At 37.6% G+C, this 12,116-nt stretch overlaps 1 long non-coding RNA gene across 1 annotated transcript; it reads right to left on the bottom strand.

Annotated features, from left to right (window-relative positions):
• Nucleotides 1–9,422: 9,422 nt before the first annotated feature.
• On the bottom strand, nt 9,423–11,889 carry LOC131994323 (uncharacterized). The gene is made up of 2 exons (XR_009396631.1): nt 11,325–11,889; nt 9,423–9,644 (listed from the first exon to the last, which is right to left on the bottom strand). It is a non-coding gene; the product is annotated as an uncharacterized LOC131994323 (long non-coding RNA).
• Nucleotides 11,890–12,116: the final 227 nt, after the last annotated feature.

Here is a 12,116-nt window from a genome sequence, read left to right as displayed (position 1 = left end):
ATGACATAATGCACACTGGACCTAAACTTCAACGCGATATATTTGATATAATGTTGAAATGGCGTTTATGGAAGTATGTATTGACAGGAGACGTGGAAAAGATGTATCGGCAGATTGTAGTGAGGCCAGAAGATCAAGAATATCAATACATACTTTGGAGAGAGAACAGAGCGGAACCAATAAAGCAATATCGTTTAACAACAGTAACATATGGCACATCAGCGGCGCCGTTTCTGGCAGTAAGGTCACTATTCATGATAGGTGATTACTGCAAAGAGGAGATGGTGAAAAATATTATAAAAGAAGATTTTTATATGGATGACCTCATGACTGGAGCTGATACTGTAAAGGGAAGTCAACATATTCTGCAATCAGTGGCACAGCAGCTGCAGAAGTTTAATTTTCATTTGAGAAAATGGATTTCAAATGACCCTAAAATTACGGAAATTGTAGAAAATCGAGGACGCAATGAAGTTATATCGATTAAAGACGACGAGTCCATAAAAACCTTGGGTGTTGGGTGGGATCCCAATATGGACCACTTTCGATTCAACGTCAGCTTTAGTAATCCTTCACAAATGACAAAGAGAAAAGTACTGTCATTGGTAGCTAGAATTTTCGACCCATTGGGATGGTTATCACCAATAACGGTGGTAGCAAAATTGATCGTTCAGAAGCTGTGGCTGTTAAATATAGATTGGGATGAGACGATACCCGAGGAAATTTTGACGCAATGGCTAGAATTCGCAAATCATTTGGATTCTCTTCATAAAATAAAAATCCCTAGATGGCTGGGTACATCGACAACTACAAAGTTCGAGCTTCATGGCTTTTCAGACGCGTCCGAGAAAGCATATTCCGCAGTAATATTCATTAAATGTGAAATGAGGGTGACTTTACTAACTGCCAAAAGTAAGGTCAACTCAATCAAAAATAAAAAGACGCTGCCAAAATTGGAGCTGTGTGGTGCACATCTGTTGGCGAGATTGTTGAATAGGGCAGAGAAAATCATAGGAAGAGAGACGAACGTGTTTGCATGGACTGATTCAACAATCACACTGGGGTGGATCCAAAATAATCGTAGCAAGGACAAATTCATTAAGAATAAGGTGCAGGATATAAATGTGCTTGTACCAACAGCAACATGGAGATATGTTGGCACAAAGGAAAATCCAGCAGATATTGCATCAAGAGGTATTCAACCACATCGGCTAATGGACTATAAGCTATGGTGGAATGGTCCTGAATGGTTGCGGGAGCCTTCAAGTCATTGTCCTGAACTACCACAGAGGACTGCAGTGATAGCATCGACGATGGTAACAACAGAAGTAAATTTTTTGGATGATATAATGACGAGATACTCCAGGTTTTCTAAAATGCGGCGTGTAGTGGCATACGTCATTCGATTTATTGAGAGGACAAGGAATAAAATCAAAATTTCTGGTGGTTTAGCTGTCCATGAACTTATAGAAGCTGAAGAACATATACTATCACGTCATCAGCAAGTTATGTTTTCTAAAGAAATTATATCTTTAAAAAGAGGATCTTTAATTGATCGAGGCAGCCGTATAGTGGGACTACATCCTTTCTTAGACAGAAGAGGCATACTTCGAGTTGGTGGTCGACTGCAAAATGCAAATATGTCCTTCAATCAAAAACATCCAATTGTATTGAATAAATCGAATCTGACAGCTGCAATAGTGCGATCGTTTCATCTGGCAACTTTACATGGAGGAAACAGATTGACTGAAACATCCACAAAACGCAAATATTGGATTATTGGCTTGAAAGCAGCGATAAAAAAGTGTATACGATCGTGTCCAAGATGTATACGGTACAAACAAGAGACAGCGAAGCAGATAATGGGTAACTTGCCAGATTCGAGGGTTACAGCGATGCAACCTTTCTTATATACAGGAGTGGACTACGCTGGACCTATATGGATGAAGTGCTCCAGAAACAGAGGACAAAAGTGTTTTAAAGGATACATTGCTATATTTGTCTGCATGTCAACAAAAGCAATTCATCTGGAAGCTGTGAGCGATTTGTCCACATCAGCATTTTTGGCAGCCTTGAAACGGTTCTTTTCCAGAAGAGGAAAGAGTGCTAAAATGTACAGCGACAATGGGACAAATTTTGTTGGAGCGAAAAATAGACTTGATGCGGACTACAAAGCTGTTATTCAAAGAAATCGAGACGTGATGCCAGTGCTGGCGGAGGAAGGTGTGGAGTGGCATTTTATCCCCCCGGCAGCCCCTCATCAAGGAGGGATTTGGGAGTCTAGCGTGAAATCTGTGAAGCATCATCTGAGACGTGTTATTGGCGAGACCAGATTAAGTTACGAGGAAATGGCCACATTGCTGTGCCAAATCGAAGCGGTTTTAAACTCAAGGCCATTGGTGTATATGGATAATGAAGAAGTGGAATCTCTTGATTTTTTGTCACCGAGTCATTTTCTGATTGGGAGGCAGACGACGGATGTACCGGAGTATGTCAACGAAGTGGTAGGATCTCTCAACAAGTGGAAGCTGATACAGAAGATGAGAAGAGATTTCTGGAATCGATGGAAAGAGGAATATCTTTCAACGTTGCAGCAGCGAAGAAGGTGGAACCGGCCAGAGGTGAATTTGGCGAATGGAGATGTAGTCATCATTAAAAACGAATTGACACATCCAGCGAAATGGCCTATGGGACGAATCATTGAGACTCATCCGGGCAAGGATGGGAGAGTTCGAGTTGTGTCATTGAAGTTGCAAGATTGCATATTAAAACGCCCTGTCCAGAAACTCTGTCCATTAATAAGAGCTTCGGATGAAGAGGTGGAAGAAGTGTCGCCACAAACAACAAAAGCAGGATTGAGGAATACGCAGTCGGCAAACAAGCATGTTTTTAGTGTATTAGTAATGCTGCTACTTGCTGCCACAAGTCAGATTGGAGCAGTGGCTACAACTGGAGGTTCAATCTCTGAGATAAGCAATTCTACTGCAATTTACCTGGATCACTTGGGAACTGTGGATGTAGTAGCGTCTTCATGGAATCTGCTAATCTATTTCAAGCTTGATCCGTTCTTTGAGGTAATTAGCAAATCCGAACGATTGCTGGTGGATATGAGAAATACATGTGGAAAATTGATGACCTTTGAAGACCACTGTGGTCATGTACTGGACGAGATGGAGCAGATAGTGAAGGAGATGATATACACTAATCGATATTTGTTTCATGATGATGTGGCTAGATCCAAGAGAGCACCCTTAGAGTTTATTGGCTCGCTACAGCACATCCTCTTTGGCACGATGGATGCTGATGACAGGAAAGTTGTAGAAGAAAACATGAGGAAACTATTGGGAAATCAGCATGACCTGAAATACCTTGTGCAAAAACAGACGTCTATTCTGGAATCGTCAGTGAATGTCATTCGCAAAACGACGGAAGAAGTAAACAGCAACTTCAAAAGTATAACAGAACGGGTGAACAACATGACGGAAGCGATGAAGGAGGTGTATTTGGTGTACCGCGAGTCCATCAAATTTTTCATGGTGACGAAAGAATTGCACATAATCATAAGTGAGAACCAGAGGGTCCAAGCGAAGATAATCGAATTGCTGATAGATATAAATCATGGTAAATTAAATCCCTCATTGCTCACGCCAATTCAGCTCCAGAATGAAATACACCAGATGCTGGAGAATATACCTGAAAGCCTTAAACTGCCGGGAAAGAAGCATAATCAGCTAAGCACCATATATAAGCTAATGAAGGCGAAAGCGTTTATAATAGACAATCAATTGGTGATATCTGCAGAAATACCATTATTCAACGATCATGTCTCCCAAATACACAGGGTAATACCTGTGCATGTTGTATATAATGGCATGAAACAGATAGTCGTTGCAAGAGAGCAGTTCATTTTATATAATTTTAATATGGATGCCTATCATTTGATGTCCGAGTTGGAGTTAAGCAGTTGTCAGAAAATGTCTGAGGAAGAATACGTTTGTGATGGTGGATGGCCCTGGATAGATGCGAATGATAATTCTTGCGAAATTTCATCAGTGAAACCTCTTGCGCGTCATCAGTGCCAATTTGCGCCTACGAGTATTGAAATTTTCTGGGTGCAATTACATCAACGAAACCATTGGTTGTTCAACATGTTCAACGAGACAACCGCTCACGTGCAGTGTAAACCAGACGCTCAGAGGCTGCTGAAGATGCCATTGCAGGGTATCATGAAGGTGGAGCCCGGATGTGTTCTTCGAATGAAGGGTGGAGTGATACATGCTCCAATTCAATTCACATCAGAAAATAATATGGAGATGAAGTTGAGCTTGTATACCGATGTGGAGAGTATGACCAGTTGGAATATGAGCGCATTGGGGCCAATGACCATTGACCACGGAAAAGAGATTGAGCTTTTGAAGAACCAGATCAAGGAACTAAAAAAGGAGAAGTTGTTTATAAGAGGACTAAATTTTCTTCATGTCAGCGGTCATTTATCACTATGTATAATATTGACTATTTTGATTATATGTAGTACTATTTACTTATATTTGAAATGTAAATGTAAGCGCAAGCAAAATATCGTTAAGATAGATTTCACTCCTCATCAGCCAACAGAAATGGTATAATATTTAGTTTTTAGGCCCCGGGAAAATGTTCATGGAACAGGCTTTTGTTGATTCTCTAAAAATGTAACCTAAAATAAATCTATGAGCGTCAATGGTATTTTATGATTTGGGATAGCAAACATTGATGCATCGAGCAGATACAGATTGTCAGGGTAATTAAAATTGAGTTGTGATAAGGAAGTAAAAACTGTGTGAATGGAATTTTCCACTCATTTGAAGACCATGATAATGCTATCTAATGTTTGTTTAGGATCGTGGCTTAGGCTGGTTGGTCTGCGGTTGTAGAATATTTGGTTATGTTTCGTGGCGTATTTCGATTGGTCAGTTTAGGTTTAAGATTGAAAGAGAAAGAGCTAGTTTAAGTTATATAGTTGTCTTTTTTTTTAATTAGGATAAGAATTATTGTAGTTTATAAATTTTCAATAAATGATCAGTACGAATTTAATACTCAACATCAATAGTTCGGTAACTATTGATTCTAATCACATTATTTTCCCTTCTCTGAATTTCAGGAGTCCCAGGTACATTATTCTAGGTGGACGTTCTGATGCTATAGCTGGGGCGCTAACAGGTGTATTATCGCTTCTACCCTGATTCAAAGCTATCTGAGATAACTGGGTGACCGCTTTTGACAAATCGCCAATAGCCTTCTTTATGTCAGACATCTCTGAATGAACCAAATGGAATCGATTTTCAACAGCCAGTTGATAACCTATTGCCTCACCCTGTACTTGACCTCTACCTTGGGACGTTGTCGGCTGCTGTGCCCCTGCACCATGTACCTGAGAACCGGCTACCGAATTGGTTCCTGGCAGTGGTGCGTTTATTGTCTGAGACATGTCCCTAATTTGACCAGCTCTGTCTACATCATCCGGTACTACACTCATCTCGGTACTCTGTTTTAATCTATTTTCTTCTATTTATAGTGATCTATTTAAATCAAATATCTCAGGCCTATATCTTTTCTTATTTTAAGTCTGCGCTCGGGTCTCAATGCTCATAACTGTTACCCCAATATTCTTCTTGGGACACTGGCCAACAATAATCACTTTACACAAAAAAACAAAAAAAAAACTCTGACATTCAAGCAATATACAACAATCAATATTTAACGCAAAAACTTAAAAAAAAAAAATTAATATCCATGAGGGGATTATCAAGCGGGATGTGATGTGTGGGGTATTTTTCTCTTCGGATCTACTCAATGGAATGTAAAAGACGACAATTATTACACAAAATAGGAAAATTGCAACAATCGTTTGAATAGTGCTATGATACGCCATCTTCATGACCCTATCAATTCCTGATTATTCTCCTTGGAATACAGCTGACCTCTAGATGTAATTTAAGGCGGTTATCCCTCTGGTCCAAAACAGGGTCACTTCAAACTCCAAGCTGAAACTATATTAATTATGACTTCTAGATCTGAATAACGTGTGCAAATACGACTTCATATAAAAGCTCGTATGTCACTCCGCGCCTCATCTTTTGTATTGGTCGTTTCTATTCTAGCCTTTAGTCATTGAGTTTCAGAATCTCGTACAACGGTTCTATATATTCATAAGAATGGCTACGAGACCCTTAAACTCACCTACTCTTAGTTACGAATATAAACGTTGGACTATTGCATTTATCTAGTATTCTATTGCACAGTGTTTAGATGATCTACACTCCTACTTTCTGATACGATCTTTTAAACCGCCATACATTTGCTTGGGCGCCATTTATTGTTACATGTGCCTATCGCAGCTTGAGGATATTTTCTGGGCACCGGCTAGCTTCGTCGACATCTCTGGGGAGGTCCCAACCCTATATCCTCGCCCTATGCCCGTAGACAAAAAAAAACAATAACATCAAATACAAAAAAAAAACATTACATACACCTGCACTTTCACATTCCATTTGTTTTGGGAGATCGTCCTTTGACCTCCGGCCGCCCGCCCTACCTTGGTCAACATTACAGCGTATTTGTGTGACCCCACAAACCCGCCCACATCACCTAACTTACCACTTTACATCCCCCTCAACAATTACTTTAACGCATCATAATTTAAATTTTTAAACAATCACGATATAAACATATTTATTATAATAAAACTAAGACTAATCTAACTTTAAGTATTTTTTTTTCCTAATATCTATTTTATATTGCTGGTTGTCTCTAATTACAAAGTTATTTATGAAATGGTGTTGTAGATATGAAAATTAATAAGATGAATTGTCTTTTTGGACCAAAAACTCAACGATCGTAGAACCCTCAAAGACTTATTGAAACCTTTCTGACTAGTTAGCTAATTTAACCTTTAATAAAAAATTCCCCATGACCTGGCCTAAAGGAGCTCGCTTAGGTAAGTTCTACCGGTAAGTATTTGTCAGTTTCAAACAAAAGGGAAACCAAAAACTATGATTAAATAAAAAAAATATCTATCTTTGGGGGCCCTATCACAGAATTTCTTTCAATGTGTAAATCAAATATAATGTCAAAGTAATATCAAAATTAAAATATAAATAAAAATTAAAGTTTATAAAAAATTAAATAAATAAAAAAAAAATTTAAAGTTTGAACATAAAAAAAATCATATTGATATAAATACATTAACTTAATTAATAAACCTATTCGTCATGATGATGGTTGTGGCTCGTTTTGTTAATTATGTATGTTGGCTTGCTTGTTTGTACCGCCAATATTTTGTCGCATCAGTCTCGCTGATTATTTGTATCATGCGAGACAACACTGGTGGAATGATGCGATCAATAATAAAAATTATCTGTATGTTGGATGTAGAAGTTGCGTTTGTGTGTAAATGCGTGTGCGAGTACCAAACAGAATACCCACAAGATGATAATTATGCATTCAAAGGGAGAATCACATGAATTAAAGCCAAACATAAATATATGTCGATGACCGCAAAACACAAAAGAACAACAAAAAAACAAGACTAAGAATTTTGGGAATTTGTTGTGGTGCTGAGCTTTTGCTCTCACGGACATGTACGTATTGGTGATCCAACCACTTTGTTACAAAAATTACAAAGTGTTAATGCCAGTGGCCGACAGATGGAGTTCCTCCACTGAATAGCGTCGGTAATGATGGACTCTCCGAAGGACGGACTTTAATACTCCTTTTATTCAAATTCTCGGCCACATTAAACTTTGGAAAAATTAAATGGAACGCTCCTACCTTACTTCTGCAACAAACGCTGGTTGCGCCGTGGATTCTGGGGCTACTACGATGTAGGAATCACTGTCAATATTTTCCTGGATAACCTTTCCACTAGATTTATTCCGTCGCCTCCTGAAAACAGGGAAAATTTTCATATTGGGCACACAAAAAAACTAACCCCAATAAATTTACCTTTTGCAGTCTCAGGGGCTTTAATTATTTAAATAAAAATTGACGTTAGACTCTATCCTCAAAAACAAATACCACCCGACTATAAAAGAAAAACACTTTATCTTTAAATTTACTTTCACATGTTAACGTCACTTTTCTTTTAACACTTACTTTAAGATCACTATTAATCTGTGCCTGCTCAGATATTCTCTCATTCTCTCTCTCTCTAATTCTCTCTCATAACCGCATAGAATTTATGAATGAATCAACCTACCACACGTCATTATCAACCGTACTCTACGGATCCCACTAACTACCAACAACTTACTACGATAGTAATGAGTGGCAACATTGGCCGATAATGCCGTGCCGCTGTCAAACAAACCCAAATGTCATCATCGATTTTCTTATTAACACGCAGCCGTCAGGGAGTATACAACAAATAATAATTTTGATAATAATTTGCTAATAATTTTTCTTTTATTTACGCAGGAACATAAAGAGGAATTGGTTAAAATGCTACATTCAACAACCACCCTGGACATGGCGGGGTGTCCAAACAGCTCTCCCAGACCCCTCCAGCAACCATAAGAGAATAGGGGCTGGAAATAAATCGTAGTTTTGGGGCCGCCACGAAGGCGTAAAGTTTCCTTGCATGTGGCAGGTGGAAATGGTCTGCGGTGAGACCACGCAACAGTGATTGTCATGTGTTAGTATCATTCGTATCACATTATGTGTTCAACTCAAAGAATAACAAAATTTGACATTTCATAAGGCAAGAACATGTAGTGTGATGGCATCTTACGGGTCGGTATCAAGGTGGAGTTAAAAAGATTTGGCGCCATGGTACAAAAAAAGGTAGTGTCATTTGCCCAACAACAACATTTTTCTGTACAACCCTGGTGGATTGTTTACAACTTGTAATGTCAAATGCCGGCTGGGCAGCAGTATGTCTGCCGATGTTAGGAGAAAAAAAAAGTTTAACAATTTTTATTGTTTTTGTTTTGTTCACCCACCGATGAGAGTCACATTCAATGTTGAGTGAAGAACGTATACCAGCATTTCCTTTCATAAACGAGACACCACATCAAGAAATAGAAGCCGAAAACAACCGCAAAGAACCGTATAACGACCATCCATTTTTAATTTTTTCAATTTCTCGAATCTTTTTAATTTGCAAAAACCAGACTTTAATAAAAAAAAAAACATACAACCAACGCTAGTATTTTCCAAGTATTTTGTTTTCATGTAAACAACACACATACACATGAAAGCACACACATCAATGTTTGATATTAGGAAATTTTTCATACCATATCTTTAAGTTCTTGCGCCATTTTTGACGGTATTAAGATGTTAATTCTGTGTTTAAATTCACAGCAAACCAGCCCATTTTTTTAGACGTTCTCTTTGGTTACGTTTCTGTTTCCCTCATTTTACCCGCACACTTACACACACAAGCGTAAAGTTTTTTTGGTTTTATTGAGAAAAAAGCAATTTTTGAAATGGATGATGAGATTGCGTATTGCACCATATGATTTGTGGCTGTTGTACAAATAGGACCACCTTTCATTGTTTCGCCATGGGCTAATATCAGGATGCACGTTTAAGATGAGGTTATGCGAACAGTGTAACGGATCGCTTGCATTTCTTGTGATTTGTAATAAATCTTCCTTGATATGAATCTGGGAGTAGAGTTATTTACAGCGTATTCATCATTCAATGATTTTTTTTTTAAAAAGTCTACAAAAGACAATTGGAATAAAAACATATTAAACTAATGATGCAGTAGTGCTTGTGTGATATATATGTACACAATTTCATTGTTTTTAAAGAAAAAAATAGTATTTATTGGAACAAAAAGGGCCATTTTACAGCTGAACACAAAAAATTAAACAAAAAAAGTATTCATCATTGCAAAAAAACAAAAAAATAAATAACATAATTTAAAAAAATTAATACTTTGTTATTCGACCACCGCGTCTTATAACTTCTTTTAAACGGTTTGACATCGATTGGACTAATTTAGCGGTTATATTTTGGTCTATATTAGTCCATTCCTCCATTATCACCTGTTGCATTTGACTCTTGCTCGAAAAATTGCGCGTTCTCAATTTGCGTTCGAGATGTTCCCAAAGATGTTCAATTGGGTTCAAGTCGGGACTTTGAGGAGGAGTTTTAATGACTTTGGGGCAGTTATACAGCATCCACATCTTGGTATTTAAAGCAGAATGTTTGGGGTCATTATCTTGATAATATTGAAAGTTATTACCAAGCCCAAGTTTTACAGCACTATCTTTTAAATTCCTCTTTAAAATGTCAATGTAATACTTATGATCCATTACTCCATTAATAATTTCAAGATTTCCCGCTCCTGAAGCCGCCATACACCCCCAAACCATTAAACCACCTCCACCATGTTTTACAGTAGCAACTGTGTTTCGTTCTTCAAGCTCTGTATTTGGTTTTCTGTACACTATGACCTTTCCATCGCACCCAAAAAGATTAAACTTGCTCTCGTCTGCAAAAATGACTGTTTTCCAAAATGATTCGGGCTGTTTTACATACATTTTTGCGAAGTTTAGCCTTTTCACTCGGTTTATTTTATTTATAAAGGGCTTCTTACGTGCAGTTCTTCCTCTGTAACTATGCCTTTTGAGTGTATTTCGAATTGTTTGTGTAGTAACTTCCTTCCCTAAATATTCCATAGTGTTTTTACGAAGAATGGTCGCATTTGTCTTCGGAGTTTTCTGAACTTGCCGCACTAGCCAACGCACATCTCCAACTGAAAGTGCTTTTGGTCGACCAGATCTTGGTTTATTGTCAACAGTTTTCGTTTCTGTCCACTTTCTGATGATGGATTGTATAGTAGATCGTGGTCTATTTAATATTTCACTGATAGTTTTTTGAGTTAAACCATTCCTGTGGTGTTTTATTATCAAAACTTTTACCTCATCAGAAACCTCGTTTTGCTTACGACCCATTTTGACAAAAACTATATTTTCAATGAAATTAAATATTTGCTGTCAAGAGCAAAGCCTCCTTTACTAAATAAAACAGAAAAGGGGGATTCCCAAATAATATTTGAATTTGACTTTGATGATAGCACATCAATGATGAATACTTTTTTTGTTCTGTTTTTGGTGTTATTATATAAAATTGCATTTTTTGCGCTAATTAAATTTATTTTTTGAATTTATTGCATAAAACTGCATTATTTGTTTACTTTAAATTTTCTTCAATTACCCAAAATAAGTGAATTTATTATCAATTTTGCTAATGATGAATACTTTTTTTGACCGCTGTATGCGATTTCATCGTTTTGGTTAAAAGCGGAATTCTTGCGCCTCTTCTATTTTACATACCCACGTGTACCAGCGGCACTACCGGCAACTACCTTGACGATATTTTCTTGTGCTGCAGCGAATGACCAGCGGCACTGGTGACCACCCGCCACACAATTGGGGTTGGACAACCGCCTTGGGCGACTGCATTACTTTTTGGGTGCAGCCGCGACTGACCAGCGGCACCATAGGTGGCCGACAACAATCCTCGGTTTTGATCTTGCTTCAATGAGAACGGAAGACTTCACGGCCGCGATACCTTCGGCCTTCTCACTTGTACACGTGTCTCGACATGAGGAAGGAGTTTCATGAAATTCAATGTGGAAGACAAAAGTTTTCGGTGAAGTACAGTGAACGTTTATAGATACAGATAATTATACATATATACAAAACTTACATATGTATTTCCAAACCCTTTAAAATTTTCCTCATTTACTTTGCTAATTATTTTGATCATTCACTAAAATTCATTTAAATATATCATTAAATTCCCAAATTTTCCCAGATATTTTAAAGGTTCTCTAAATTCCTACATTTTCTAATTTCACTATTTTTTTATCTAAGCTGCCAAAAATGTTTTATTATAATTAGCTTTATACTCTGACGTGTAACCCCTACATATACATTCATATGATATTTTAAGTGTACAAACTCTGCATACATGTAAACATGCATACATATATGTGTACTTTGAAATACCTTATTTATATTCACATCATACAGAACAAAATTGCTTAAACTATCCTGTAACCAAACAGAAAAACCTAAATAGTGTAGGTTTTTAAATTTAATAGCTAGCCACAACGAGGGATA

This window comes from Stomoxys calcitrans, chromosome 1 (genome assembly GCF_963082655.1).
Source record: "Stomoxys calcitrans chromosome 1, idStoCalc2.1, whole genome shotgun sequence".
Classification (NCBI taxonomy): Eukaryota; Metazoa; Arthropoda; class Insecta; order Diptera; family Muscidae; genus Stomoxys; species Stomoxys calcitrans.
Note: the sequence above shows the minus strand (reverse complement) of the source record. Positions and strands in the feature narration are given on the sequence as shown.